Source organism: Mobula hypostoma, unplaced genomic scaffold (assembly GCF_963921235.1).
Source record: "Mobula hypostoma unplaced genomic scaffold, sMobHyp1.1 scaffold_36, whole genome shotgun sequence".
In the NCBI taxonomy this organism is placed as follows: domain Eukaryota; kingdom Metazoa; phylum Chordata; class Chondrichthyes; order Myliobatiformes; family Myliobatidae; genus Mobula; species Mobula hypostoma.
Window position 1 is genome coordinate 20,812 of NW_026948187.1, and position 16,180 is coordinate 36,991.

The following is a 16,180-nucleotide window of genomic DNA, read 5'->3' on the forward strand; positions in this document are numbered from 1 at the left end:
CTTTCCCGACCATTCTGAGCCACAGGGCCGGACTCTGTGCCAGAGTCACGGCCACTGTCCCTTTCCCCAGGTACCTGTCCCCCCCTGCAGTACTCAAGCAGGACTAATTGTTGTCCAGGGGTACAGCCACAGGGGTACTCTCTGGTACCTGACTTTTCACCTTCCCTTTCCTGACTGTGACCCACTTGTCAGTCTCCCGTGGCCACGGTGTGACCACCTGCCTACACTCCTTTCTGTCACCTCTTCGCCCTCACTGACAAGGCAAAGGTCATCGAGATGCATCTCCAGTTCCCTAACGCGATCCCTTAAGAGCTTCAGCTCGACACAGCCAGGTGCAGATGTGGCTGTCCGGGAGGGTGGGATACTCCAGGACTACCTCCATCTGACACCGAGCACAGAAAACTGGCCTCACACACATACTTCCTCCTTTCCGTAAATATCGCAGGAGTAAACCTACCTCGCCTCGTCCCATTACGGCCTAAGCCCGTTGAGCCAAAGCCTTCTCACTCTGCTACCTCTCATTACTCTGCCCGCTCCGAACGCTGCCCGCTGTATATGGTGGTCTTCTTTCTGAATCTTTCCTGCTCTACTGGCTGACGTCACACGCCTGCGCAGTCTTGCCTCTCTTTTACCACGAGTAGTAAAAACTGACTTCGCTCTGGGAATCAGCCGTTCACTCGCAGCCTTCGTGCTCTGAAGAGACTCTGTTCCAGACAAATCAGCATGCAGGAGATGTTGGTGAGGTTAAACCAGGGGCTCGGTTAATAATCACACAAACGAGCAGTCGGTCTAAATGCATTTCTATCATGTGCGCAGTCTATGAGAAGGGGGAAATCACGGTCAGTGGTGATCAGTCACAGCGACGTCAGCCATGAACTGAGGTCCTATTACCAAGTTTTCTGACCACTCTCGCCAGAGTGAAGGTATGAGCGAAGGGCAGGGCGTGTGATGATGAAAGGGGATACGGAACGGCTGAGTGAGTGATGGGGGGCTGGGGAGGTTGGTGGTGATGAATTAAATAGCTTGGAAGGTGAAAGAGACAGAAGACCAAATAAGACAGAAAAAATGGGGAGGAGCACCATAGGGAGGCGACGGGCGGTCGAGGAGATATGGTGAGAGAGGGAACAGGAGATGGGACATAGAAAGGGTGGGGGGTTGGCGGGTTGGAGGGCATTACTGGAAGTTTGAAAAATCGATTGTTCAGTTCATCAGTTTGGAGGCCACCCAAACGGAATATAACTCGCTGTTCCTCCGGCCTAAGTATGCCCTCATCACGACAGAGGTGGAGGCTATGGGTGGACATACCGCAATGGGATTACGAAGTGAAATTCAAATGGATGACCACTCGAGTGAAAAGCCTCATCCTGAGAGCATATGCGGCGGTGACGGAGGAACTGAGAGAAGGCGATGGCGTTTTTACATGTTGCAGGGTTGAACAAGGCATAGTTCCTCTCGCCCATCGCCACCTGCCCCCCCCCCCCCCCCCGCCTACGCGATTCTTTCGTCCATTTGTCCCTCCCCACTGATCTCCCTCCTGGCACTTATCTTTGTAAGCGGAACAAGTACTACTCCTGCCCCTACACCTCCCTCACTAACATCGAGAGCTCTAAACAGACTTTTCATATGAGGCGACACTTCACCTGTGAGTCTGTTGAGATCAGCTATTGTTTTCGGTACTCCCGGTGTGGCCTCCTGTATGTGGACAAGACTCGACGTAGATTGGGAGACAGCGTCGCCAAGCATCTACGTTCCGTCCACCAGAACAAGCGGGATCGCCCACTGGCCACCGACCTTTATTCCAATTCACATTCCTATTCCGATATGTCCATTCATGGCCACCTCCGTTGTCGTGATGAGGTCACGCTTAGGTTGGAGGAACAACACCTAATATTGTGTTTGAATAGGTGCAACCTGACGGCACGAAAATCGATGTCTCAATCTTCCTGTAATGTCCCCACGCCCTTTTTTTTTTGTTTCTTCCATGGCCGTCTGTCTCTTTGACCAAATAATTTCCCATCTATTTATTTCATCACTCCCCCTGCAGGCTTCACCAATCACCTGCTCTCTCTCTCTCTCTCTCGCTCTCTCTCTCTCTCTCTCTCTCTCTCTCTCTCTCTCTCTCTCTCTCTCTCTCTCTCTCCCTCTCACCCTCGCCACCCTTTCTCCCGCTCAATTTTTAATTATTTTCCAAAGATGCTGCCTGCTTTGTTGAGATCCTCCAGCATCTTGAGTGTGTTGCTCTGATTTGCTGCTTCTGCAGATTTTTGCTTGTTTGAGAATTCGGAATTATATGTATTATCACTGGCATGCAGTGTTACGTGTTTTTGTGGCTGCAGGCTTCACCAATCACCTGCTCTCTCTCTCTCTCTCTCTTTCTCTCGCTCACCCCCCCCCCCCCCCGCACCCCCGCCACCCCTGCCCAATTTTTTATTCTACTCCTCAGCCTTATTTTTCCCCAGTCCGGCCGAAGGGTTTCGGCCCCAAACGTCGACTGTATATTTTTCCCCCATATATCCTGCCTGCCGTGTTGAGTTCTTCCATATTTTGAGTGTGTTGCTCTGATTTCCGGCTTCTGCGGATTTTGCCTTGTTTGAGAATTCGGGATCCCCATATTTATTTGCACTGACATTGCAGTGTGACGTGAACCAGTGTTTTTGAGGCTGTAATACAGTGCAAAGACAGAAAATTCGCAATACATGCATACTGTAAATAAAGCGAAATTGATTGATAGATAGATCGACAGATGGGTAGATCAATAGACCGATAGATAAATGGATAAGCAGATAGACAAGTACCACTGGGCAAAGTCTCAGCAGGATAGAGTCAGAGAGGATGTTTTCCCTGTCCCAGATGTTTTGGATCAGGGACCTGCTCTACCATCAGGGAATGACATTGGCAATCAATCTGAGAATGACGTGTATTATCGGTGACATATTTGGTGCAATTTCTTCCTCTGTACCAACAGCACAGCGTGAGACTGAAAAATTGTAAATTGCAATAAATAAATATTTAGAGCAGACAGCAGTTGTCGTGGGAGGAAGGGGAGAAAAATTAGATGAAGTACAGTTCATTAGAACTAATGAAGGAGAGAACCGTAAATTGGTCTGGGCAGCAGAGAAGGTGGGAAATCGCTTTAGAAAGGAAATATCTCTGTTCGGTTGACTGAACTGGATTATCTCATGTACGGGGTAGAGTGCAAAGCTTTTTGACACTCAGCATCAAACTCTTTCCTTCTGTCCGACCAGCCCTACCCTCAACCCGCTCTCACAACTTCCTTACCGTGTTCGTCCACTTCCACTCAAGCACTCTTCCTCTCCCGCCTATTCTCCCGCACTCCCTCCTTCCCCAACTCTCTGACAGGAAGTCTGCAGGCTTTCTCTCTTTTCCTGGCGTGGAGGAGGCTACCTGAGATGCTCTAACCGGTGGAGGGCACGGATAGTTCACACAGTGGGAACGTTATCCCATGTAGCAGCGGTTTCAACACCACACAATATAGATTTAAGAGGCGGGTGAGAGGCTCACCAGGATTATAAAGTGATCGGAATCAACTAATGCTAGCTCTGCCTGTGGCGAGCATGCTATCCAGAATGCGCTGCGGCGGGGTGCGATACTCTGGCACTCCAACCGCAGTATCGAGATGAACCAATTGAAATTGTCGCATTATAGCCAATGTTTCTCAATACAGTGATGTTGGGTACTAGAACTGGCGTGGCGGGCCGCTGGGCTGTTTGCTGTGTATCTTTGTGAATGGCCTTATCCCCGTGACAAATACTGGATAGTCACTGTTTCTGTTTCCCACAGGGTGACCATGCTGACTGTGCTTCTGCTTGTCGCCTCGCTGGTCAGCGTGGAGGGCTTGAGAAAAGGGTAAGATGTGAACCAAATTCCTTTCCTTCCCAGTCCCACATCTGCCTCTCTATCCCGATTCCTTGTATCCCTGCCCAGTGCTGCCTCCGACCAGGCACTGCCTGCCTCGTCTCCATCCTTCCATCAGTTTTCCTGGACCAACCTCCCTCCCCGACCCTGCTTCCGTTCACAAACTCCGCCTCTCCAATCCACATCGCTTAAATCCTGATTCTCCCTGCTCTGGAAAACGGGGCAAGAACGACCACTGAGTACTCGGATTAAACATTTGTACCGAGCCACATCAGGAACGGTTGACACTCGGCAGCATATAATATGAGAGCTACGAACCGAGCTCCTTTAACAAAATACATTCGCGCACCCCTCTCCAGCGCGGCGTCCTTCTGCAATCCAGCCTCCCACCAGGTAATATCTCCCGTGTTTAGCGCACGGCTCTCTTAATGCCGCGTACCTTGTTACACTGTTGGGTTTGATCTGAAAGCCCTTCTCTTCTGACGGCACACATCAGAGAATCCACTGTTGTCTGGAATATGTGGGATGCTTGTTTCATTGTCTATTGAGCTTCTGATTCTCTCATTGTTTTTTACTTCCAGTCGTTGCTTGGGATATAATGTCCTCTGTACCACTGCGGATTATCAGGTAATGTGGCCGATGACTATTACTTTTCCCTTCCTCCTTCCCCCGGCCGTCCCGACTCTCCCCAGAGAACCTCCCTGTTACAGATCGCTGTTCACTGTTAACACCTGAGCCTCTAATTACCCGTCATCGTCACGTGCAGATTCCCGTCCACGTCATTCTTCCTCAGGCCGCCGGGACCAATTGTCTCCGCTCCTCCGTCATTGGTTCTGAACCCTGGAGCTGCTTATCCCTCAGCACCAGGGAGTCAGACGCAGCCGGAGAACTGCAGCCAGCGGACTACCCACCCTGGCCCCTCTTCCTCCAGGGAGGGAAGGGTGAAGGGTAAATTAAAGACTATCAGAAAGATGTGTCTTTTGGAGAGGGTACGAAGGAGCTTTACTCGGATGTTTACTGAATTAGTGGGTCTGTGCTCTGGTAAGAACTTGCGCACACTCGGAGTGCTTTCTTTGCAGCGGCGGTAGCTGAGGCGATGTCATTAAGGGTTTAAAAGTTTGAGAAGGAGCGCTAGCATGTATTTTACGTGAGAGGCGCTAATAGCAAATAAGTATGTAGGAGGCCGCCCGTTGCGAATGGTTTTGTCTGTTCGTGGAAGGACTTCAAAAACAACCTGTTGAGACTGCAAAACATCTACGTGCTTGTCAGAACAATAGGGACGGGTAACAAGTGTAGAGAAACTTGGTTTTCAAAACTTATTGAGCCCTTGATTAAGAAAAAGAAAAGATGGTACGTGACAGGTATAGCCAGGTAGGAACCAATGACGTGATTATGGAGTATGGGAATTGCAAGATAACACTTGAGAAAGGATTCAGGAGGGCCAAGCGTAGGCATAACTAGCAGACAAGGTGAATCGTGAGCGATTATACAGATATGTTAAGAGCAAAGGGATTGCCATTGGTCAAAATTGGCCCCCTGGAAGATTAGAATCCATGTGTGGAGCCAAAACAGAAGGGGGAGATATTAAGTACCTTGTTATGCTCAGGAAGATCCTCCACCCTGAGGGTGTGACCCTGCTGAGCCTCACATCATAGCGCTAAGCAGTATTGCACCTTAATTCTACTGTCTCAGTACTTTTATATTTGTATGGTGTAGCACTTACTATTTATTCGCAGTTATTTTGTAAATAATACTACTATTCTGCATTTCTGGTCCGAAGCTAATTGCATTTCATTGGCGTTGTATCTTTACTTGGCTCAATGACAATAACGTTAAATCTAATCTAATCTAATCTAATTTAAAGGTGTGTACACGGATTCTATGGAAATAAGGCCAAGCGGCGGAAACATCATGATTTTGCACAGAATACAGATGGAGAAGTATTTTCTAACCTGAGGCATATCGGAGCGGATAAATACCCAGGACCTAACAATGTGTTTCCTCAGACGCCACGGCCAGCCAGCTCCGATATTGCTAAGGCCAGAGCATAAACATTTAGAACATCCTTTGCAATTGGAGAGATACCAGAGGATGAGAGGATAGCCAACGTTATTCCGCTATTTTAAGGCTTTAAACATAAACCACGAAATTATAGGCCGGAATTTCTGACATCAGTTGAGGAAACGTCACTGGAAAAATATTCCAAGGGATCTGATGTAGAATAATTTGGATAGACGTTGACTAATTAAGTACCATCGGCATGGCCTCGTGACTGATAGGTTATTTCTAACCAATTTATAGAGTTTTTCGGGGAAGTTACCAGGAAAATGGATTAAGGCAAGGCATTGTGGGAGACGTTTAGTGGGAGAAACCAGACAGTGGCAGCAGGTGGTTGCCTCTCAGACGTGACAGGAGATGAGATGTTGTTTTGGAGATGTTTCAGACGTTGGTAAAGCCCAATTTAGAGTATTGTCTGCAGTTGCCGTCACTACATACAGGAAAGAAGTAAATAAGATCAAAAGAGTACAGTGAAAATCTACAAAGATATTGCTGCGTCCAGAGCAACTGCAGTAGCAGGAAATATTGAAAAAGTTTGGTCAGTATTTCTTAGAAGATAGAAGATTGAGAATGGTTTTGATAGATGTTTACAATATTACGAGTGGTGTACATTGGGTAAATGCACGCAGGCTTTTTCCACTGTGGTTGCCTGGGACTTCAACCAGTATCCTGGGATGAGTGCGGAAGTTGAAAAGTTTAAAAGGAACATGAGGGGAAACCTGTTCAGTCAGAGGATCCTGAGAGTGCGGAATGAGCTACCCGCAAAGTGAGTCATCCGAACTCGATTTGAACGTTGAAGAGAAATTTGGATCGTGACATGGATAATAGGGGTATGGAAGTCTTTGGTCTCGGTGTAGGTTGATTGGAGTAGCAGTATAAATGGTCATTGTATGGATTAGATGTGCTGAATGGCTTGTATTGTACTTTTCTATGTCTCCATGAGATTTTACGGACGAGGGTTTTCACCCCGAGTGCCCTGATTGTCTCGAGTGTGCGACCTGCGCTGTTAGACCATAAGGCCATAAATTATAAGAGCAGAAGTAGGCCATTCGTCCCATCGAGACTGCTCCGCAGTCAAACATGGGCTGATCCAATTCTTTCAGTCATCTCCATTCCCCTGCCTTCATCCGAAACCCTCTGATGCGCTGGCTGATCAAAAAACAATCTATCTCTGCCTTAATTACACCCAATGACTTTGCCTCCACAGCCGCTCGTGGCAACAAATTCCACAGATTTACCACCCTCTGACTAAAGTAATTTCTCCGCATTTCAGTTCTAAAAGGTCGTCCTTCAATTCTGAAGTCGTGCCATATTGTCCTAGAAGCCTCTACCATGGGAAATAACTGTGCCATATCTACGCTGTTCAGGCATTTTAACATTCTAAATGTTTCTACAACATATCCCTGTATTCTTCTGAACTCCAGAGAATACAGCCCAAGAGCTGCTAGACCTTCCTCATACGGTAACCCTTTAATCCCTTTCATGTCGGTGGAGACAGATACAATAAAGATTTTTCCGAGGCGTTTAGATAGGGAAATGAAGGAAAATGTTTGGGCATGGACAATGTGAAGAGAGAGGGACTTTGTTTAGTTAGCCAGTGGATTACGAATTTAATTGACCCGGCACAGTACTGGAGGCCGAAGGGCCTGTTCCTCTACTTGTCTGTGTTCCTGTTCTATGTTCGATTTCTCAGAGCTACATTGTTACATGCAGTAGATCCGTCGTTTTCATTTGAGGATGCGCTGCGGCAGTTTGCAAGGATCGGCACGCTTCGGGTGCCAACATATCTTGCGCACAAATGACTAACCATGAATAATACGTCCTTGTAATATGGGAGGACACCGGGGTATCCGGAGGAAACACACGCGATCACGGGGAGAACTGAGAATTCTTTACAGCCGAGAATGATGATGTGGACGGTGGGGAATTGCAACCATTTGCGAGTGCTATAAAACTCTACATGGGTTGTTACAATACGTTACCACCTTGCCAGTTTACCTTCGGTCCACGAAGTAACTATTGATACATGTGCGGATTACCGAGTGTACCTGTTCAGAGGTACTTGTGCCACTTTAAGCCCTTACGCTGGTCAGTGCCATGATATTCTATCCGTTGCTATGCTCACATCGTTCTGCCTCGTCGTATGCGATCTTTGCTCCTCAATCCCGAAACGAACGTCACCGAACTCCTCTTACAACTCCGTACAGTGAGAACTCCATCCTCTCTCAACAGTTCCGCCGTTACGAAGAATCGGTCTGGGTTGGAATACTCTCCATCGACGGCCACGGTATTAGAAGTGACATCGCACCGCTGTACCGCTATTTCAGAGATGAAAACTTGGAAGGTAGGAGAACGCCAAGTCTGATGACATCAGAAACAATCTGTCGACTGTTAAGTGGGGTAGGCAGTTTCAGACACATATGCATTTGATAAGTCGGAGGCTTTGAAAATCGTCCTTTTGAGAGTGCAATGCTTGTATGTTAAAGGTGAAGATGACAAGTGTAGAAACCCGTGGTTATCTAGAGATGTAGAGGCGCTGGGTAAGAAAAAACTAGAGATGTATATCACGTATAAGCAGATAGGAACAACATATGTATTTATGGAGTAACCTTAATGCAATGGAACACTTAAAAAAAAAGGATCAGGAAAGCCAATGGAAGGCATGAGTTTTAAACAACAGACAAGTAAATGGCAATGATTGTGGATACTATACATATGTTAAGAATAAAAGCATTGGAAAGGACAAAAGATTAGCCCTCTGGAAAAACTGAATGGTATTCCATGTGTGGAGTCAAAAGAAGCGGGGAGATCATAAATGATTTTTCTTTTTCATCTGTATTTAGTCAGTAGACGGCGACAGAGTCTATAGCACAGAGGCAAAGCGGCAACAGCTTCACAGAGCAGGACGTGTCTGTTGCCCTGTCGCAACTTAGAAATGCAAGTGAAAACATTACCGGCGTGTTAGAAGCGATAGTCAGCAGTAGGTGATGTATCAGAGGACTGAAGTACAGGTAATGTTATTGCTGTAATCATAAAGCAGGAAACTATAGGGCGGTCAGCCTGGTATTAATAGTGGTAAAATTAGTTAAAGGTATTCTAATCAAATGGATACATAAGTATTTGTTTTGATATGGATTAATAGTAATCATCTTAGTTTCCTGCCTATAAGTTATCAAGGCCGTTACCAATAAAGTTGATGAAAGCACGACTATGGACATTGTATACATGGATTTCAGTACTCCATTTGAGAAGGTACCACGTGGGAGTTCGGTCAAGAAATTTCCATGCATTCAAAATTAGGTAGTAAATTGAATTAGACACTGGCTTTGCGGAGAATCCAGAAAGTGGTAGTATATAGTCGCCTCTCTGGCTGGAGGCTTGTCAATAGCAGAGAGCCGCAGGGACTGATGCTGTGCCCGCTATTCTCTGCCATCTCTCTCACTGGTCTGAATGGTAATGTGATTAACTCGATTAGTTAAATTTAGGGACCACACCAAGATCGGGAATGTAGTAGACAGTGAGGAATGCTGTCATGGCTTGCAGCGGGATTTGGGCGAGTTGGAAAGTTGTGCTTAAAACGACAGATGGAATTTAGTGCGAGGTTTTTCACTTCGGTCAGACCAACCACGTTAGGTCTTAAACAATGAAAGACAAGGTACTTAGGAGTGCGACAGAATAAAGGGATCTGGGAATACAGGTCCATAATTGATTGAAAGTAGCGTCACAGGTTGAACAGGTCGTAATGAAAATTTTCGTACATTAGTTTTAATATATAGAAGTATTGATTAAAGGAGATAGGAAGTTGTGTATAAGTTGAGATATCAACAACTTTGAAAGAGGACAGATTACATTTTAAAGGGAATTCCCGGGTATTGAGGACCTTAGCTATAAGGGAATATTGAATGGTTAGGACTTTAATCCCTGGAATACAGAATATTTAGAGGAAATTTCATAGAAGTTTAAAAATTATGATGGGTATAGATAGGTTGAACCATTCAGGCGTTTTCCACTGAGGCTAGGTGGGAATACAAGCAGAGGTTAAGGGTGAAACGTGAAAAGTTTGAGGGGATCCGTCTTTACTCAAAGGTTATGGCAATATTTAATGACCTGGCAGCTGAAGTGGTGCATGCGAGCTCGTCTTCAAAGTTTAAGCGAAGTTTGGATACTTACATAGATGGGAGGGGTATGATGGTTTAGGGTCACGGTGCTGATCGATGGAAGCAGGCAATTCAACTCGTTCAGCACGGAGAAAATGGGCCGAATGGCTTGCTTCTGTGTTGTTCTCTTCTATGTTTCGAGGTCTCCATAACTCGGAATGAACTGGATGAGGCTGTGTAAGTTAGGATATAGATACTGCATCACTAAGGTTCTACATAACCAAGGAGAAACTATAGAAGAGAAGGATTTTTAAAATTCTATTATATTACCGTCTGGACCAGGTGCTTAACCTGAATTCATTGAAGAAATAACATTTTTATTTAATCTACCGTAATAGGTACATCTAGTTTTAAACGTCCATTAGATGGTAATTTTGGAATATTCAATGCCTTTAAAACTAGTGCAGTAAATTGAAGTTATCAGGAAATTCTGATTTTTATAAAGAGGTATAAAATTCTTGAAAGTATTTGTTTATCTCATCATGATCAACAGTCAGGGTACCGTCATTTTTACGAATCGTAACAATCTGGCGTTTAACCAAAGCCGATTTCAGTTGATTACCCAATAGTTTCCCAGTTTTAACACCATGTATGTAGAATTGACTCCGAGTTTTAATTAATAGTGTTACGTACCCCGTAACTGGGTTGCCAAACCAGCGGAAATGCATCACTCAGTTGGAGTCTGGAGTACTAGAACTAAGAAAGTTTTATTAAAGAAACAAGCAACACAGTAATCGAAAGGATAATAAATGCAACAGTTCAGCTATGATAAACATACATGTGCACAGAATTAAGATAACAGCATCAATCAAGCTCTATCGTTGTCTCGGGGTAAATGACCAAATTTCAAAGTGACTCAAAGTTCAGTCCAGTTTAGTAGTTCAGTTCGCAGTAATCGTTGCCATGGCGATGGACAACGTGGGGGGAGGGAGAGAGAGAGAGAACAGGAACAACTGATCATTCAGACACGGCTTCACTCACAGACCGGCGATATGGCTCACAAGCAGCTTTTGGGCAGGTCCTTGGTGATGTCACCTGAGGTCACCGACTGTGACCCCTCCTCCAGATGCGGTCGACCCTCTGCAGTGAACCCGGCACCCAGGCAAGGGCGGACACACACCGGGTTCCCGCTGATCGTACCTTCCCACCCTGGCCGTTGTCTGGTACTTTCCACAGACTCGTGAGAGGCGCACCGCTTCCAGGGTCTCGTTACCTCGGGTGGCGTGTGTGTCCTGCCTTAGCGAACCTGTCCCTTTTTGTCCCCCTGCTGGGGCATCGCCTGTCCACCACTTCAAACAGTTCGGGGTTCAAAGGGGGAGCCGCTCCAGACAGCTCTCTCTCCCACATCCCTTCATTACACATCTCCAGACGCTGCTCCATTGTTCTTTATCTCTCCTTCCCCTGAGGGCAGGTGGCAGACCACTTGCTGATGTCACTGATGCTAACCCAGGCCAGCAATCATCTTAATTTTATGTGTATTCTCGTCACAATAGATTTTCAATCGAAGATGATAATAATACACTATGTTGCATTCGAAGTTCGACTCTCTCTCTTTAAAAAGCTCCTGATTAGGAGTAATAGAGTATTTCCTGTCGATTTCTTCGATCTTGTCAACCAGCTTAAGTATTTCCTCATTTGTTCGCTTTTTCATTACAGCAGAATATGAAATAATTTGTCCATGAATATATGCTTGAAAAGCGCCCTATAGTACCCCGCAGGAAATTTCCTCCGTAAAATTCGTTGTGAAGAAAAAAAAAATCTGTTCCTCAATAAAATTAACCAAGTCTGAGTTCTGGAGTAGAGTGGTATTAAATCGCCATTGTCTAGTACCAGAAGATGTATCCATTGACTTAATAGATAGTTTCAGTGGCGCGTGATCGGAGAAAACAATGGAGCCATATTTGCAGTAAGTAACAAGTGGAATTAATCGAGAGTCAATAAGAAAGTAATCAATTCTAGAACAACGATGATATACATGTGAAAAGAATGAAAACTCTTTATCGTTGGGATGTAGAAATCTCCAAATTTCTGAAATTCCAGAGTTAACCATAAAAGAGTTAATAACAGTAGCCCATTTGTTCGGGAGTAGCTGATTAGACGTAGATCTATCCATCAAAGGATTTAAACAACAGTTAAATCTCCACCCATAATCAGCATAGTTTAGGTTAGAAAAGGATGTAAATAGATATTTAAAAAATTGAGGACAATCAACATTTGGAGTTTAAACATTAACCATAGCAGATTTCCTGTTAAATAACAGACCAGTGATTAACAGCAATCTAGCATTCGGATCTGAAATAGTCTCATAATGCACAAACGAAATTGAAGGATGTTTAAAAATAGAAACGCCTTGTACTTTGGCCTGTAAATTCGAATGGTACTGGTAATCCTTCCAAAACTTAAAAAAACGCTGATGATCGTTTTTCCGCATATGCGTTTCTTGTACTAAAATAATATGAGCATTTAACCTACGAAATACTGCAAATTTTTTCTTCTGCTTAATCTGGTGGTTTAAACCATTTGTATTCCAAGAAACCGAATTAGTAATCTTATCCATAGTACTGAAATAGAGCATAAGCTATGTAAAGGGTTAACTCGAATGTAAACGCATGACACGGAAGAGGAAGAAAGGTTCAAAGAGGAACCGGAAGTCACGACATTTCGGACATTTTGGTAGTTTCAAGTCTGCCCGTTTAAAGAAAAAAAATCTAAATTAAAAATAAGAACAAAAATATCACCCCCCACAAAAAAAACGGGGAAAAAATTGCCAGAAAGTGGCCAATTCTAAATCTAATGCTAAGTCTAACTCCACCTCTCCAGAAGGCAACCCAATTGAAATATGCTTTTCTTATAAAACACTACCCATGGTCAAAAAAAATACTATAAATGTAAAGAAAAGATTACAATAAATACAAACATAAAATGCATTCTTCTTACTCATTTTTAAAAAAATAGAGACCAAGCGCCAATTCATATTATTAATTTTTCATATATAAATCATCGGAAATGACGCAGCAAGAAAAAATATATTCTGAGAAGAAGGAAAGCAATCCGCCATCTTAAGATGTAATAATTCTCCATTTAAGTTTCAAAGAAAAGGAAAATCAAACACTGAATCAACTACTTAATTACTCTCAAAAGCAAAATGATTAATAGTGAAAATTACTAATGAATACTAACGAAAAAAAATAATACTTTTATTCAAAACTGCGAAAAATACCTAGTCTACAAAACCAAAGCAGGAACCCTCAAAATATAAAAAAAAAATAAATCTGTAAGCTAAATAATAAAACAACAACTTTAAACAAAATAAAGCCGAAAAGCAAGTTAGAAATACAAGAGAATAGTGCGTTAATTAGTCCTTATCAGAGGGAGACAGATTGTCGAGAAAGCTTTGAACTTCGTCCGGAGTTTTAAAGAAACGACAAGATTTATCCGCCAGAACAATTCTCAGACACGTTAGAGCCCTTACGATAGAGTTCTAACATCTGTGGTTTAAAAGCCATCCGTTCCCTCAATACTTCCGGGCTGAAATCTACAACGAGGCGAAATCTGAAACTTGGAAATTCGATCATACCTTTCCGCCGAGCAGCTAGTATTTCTTGTTCCTTAATTTGAGCATAGTGAAAGCGGTCAATGATAGGTCTTGGTTTAAATTCTTTGGAAAGTTTGCGGTGTAATGTTCGATGCGCACGATGTAGCAGTGGAGGGGAATCCACAACTTCTGGAAGAAACACATCCATTAACAATTTAGAAAAGTATTAAGTAGGATCGTCCGTCATAACATCTTCGGAAAGCCCGATTATTCGCAGATTCTGTCGCCGATAACGATTTTCAAGATCGATAACTTTGATTTATAACGTTGCAACTGCTGAGTTGTCGAAGCCAGTTTTTTCTCGAGAGATTCAACTTTTCGGTCCCTATTTAGACCAGCTTCATCTGGCTTTGAAATTTTAATATTTTGTTGATCGGCTTCGCGTAACGATTCAACGTCATCCTGAATCGTCTTCAAAACTTCTTCAAACACGGCAAACCTTTGGTTAAGTGTACCTTCCAGAAGCTTCGACATTGTTTCAAAGGTTAATGGAATTTGCTTAGATGCTTTGGGATGGCCATCTTCTTTTCCCGTTCCCGCCGGAATCATTCCCGTTTTTAACCTTTCGTCCTCTGGTCACTATTTTCAGTAAGTTAAAATCGAAGTTCAAAGGTATCTTTGTGGTATAAACCCTTTAGTGTAGGTAGAGATAACGTAATTCAGGGTGATTACAGGTAAAGGAAGTAAAGGGAATGGAGGGAAGCCAAAGTGTACCACACGCCATGAGGGCCTCCTGGAGAGTATGGATTTAAATTAATATCATTTGCGAGAATGAGTATAAAAAAGCGCATAGGTATTTGATCTAGAAGTCAGAAGCGTGATGTTCATCTAATTAATACAATGAGCATTAGTAGTAAAATGGAACGAACTCAGCCAATCCATTGGGTTGGTGATTTTAGCCAACAGTGGTGTGGTCCAATATTCGGCAAAATGCAAGTGGGGCACTGACGGTGATCTGCAGCTTAAAGTTCTATCTAGAAGCAAAATTCCGATCCCGGTAAGCATAGAAAGTAGATATCCTCCACGACCACGGTTTCCAATTGCACTATCCAAATTTTCCACTGCACAAGCTGAGTGACTGAATCCACGATAATACACACGAGGCGCGGTATACAAGATGGCCTCCACTGGCACGAAAAATGCGGAATCAAGTCCAAAGGTTTCTATCAAAAATGCAGCTAAAAATGCAAAAATGCCTCCAATGGCGCAAAAAAATGTGGAATCAAGTCCAAACGTTTCTATTAAAGATACAGCTAATAGAGCGAAAATGTACAACTCAGCTACTTCTAGAGTTGATAAAACACATCTAACCGACTAAAAATCATAATAAAATCACGAATTAAAATTAGAATTAAAAGGAGTAATCCTTCAAAATAGAGAGCCGAAGCAAGACAGGTCCGCTCACGCCGATATTTCTGCAGCAATATGGTGCGCATTGGAGCTGCTTGTGAAGTTAGATTGTAGAAGGAAATTTGGGATCCACGCAATGGATCCATCAAACCTGCAGCAGAAATTGACATGATTAGTAAGAAGGCATGTGGTGTGTTGCCCGAGGTGGTGGCAGAGGAAGATCCCCTAGGAAACTCCTTGATAAGCGTATGGAGGTCTTTGGGGGAGAGAAGATACAGATTGATCTTAAAATAGGTTATAAAGTCGTCACAACATCGCGGAACGTAGAGTTCTATATTGAAACGAACGCTTACGTATATTAGTGTTTTCAAGGAAATGTATGAAGTATTATAATATTCTACAACACCCTTAGGTATGAGGATCCAATACCCTGGACAAATTCTTGTTTCATTTACCGGGCCTATAGTGCTTGCAATCTACATGATGCTTCCCGAAGAGCTCTCGGACAATCATCCAACACCAACCAACCCACGAGTGAGTACCAGCTGAAAGCTGACAATAGGCTGTACTGTGTCTGCCCCCTCCCCCCACCAATCTCCAGAGAGGCAGGTATTCAGGAAGGAGCCCTCTATAATAGTCTGATAGTTACTTCTTTATTAGCTGCTGAAATCAGACACAAGTGCTTGACCAGGAGGAAAAACTGGGGTAGGTTCAGGTGTTTGAGATTAAGGCCCAGAGATGTGTCAGCACAGAATAAGATCAATGTTTTCCAGCGGGGTGTGGAATTCAGTACCTCAAGACGCTTTTGGTGTCCATTATGAAGGAACAGTTTTGGGGGTACTAAAATGCACACAGTACAAAAGTATGAACATAGCATGCTTACCTTAACGGGAAAACATGCCTGACAAATATGTAGGTATTCTTTGAGGAAACCACGGGCCGGTCTGAACAAAGGCTGGGAAGTGTATGATAAATCAATGTATCTGAATCTGAACCTGAGGTAGATGCAGTGAGCCACAGCGGGAGCGTATCTAACGGATTGTTTAAGCCCCGGGATACTAAAGGGAGAGGAGTTGTAGGGACTGCGGGGGGGAGTATCGCGGGTCCGGAAGCTGGGCGGTAGGTGGAACTGCAAAGTGATCTC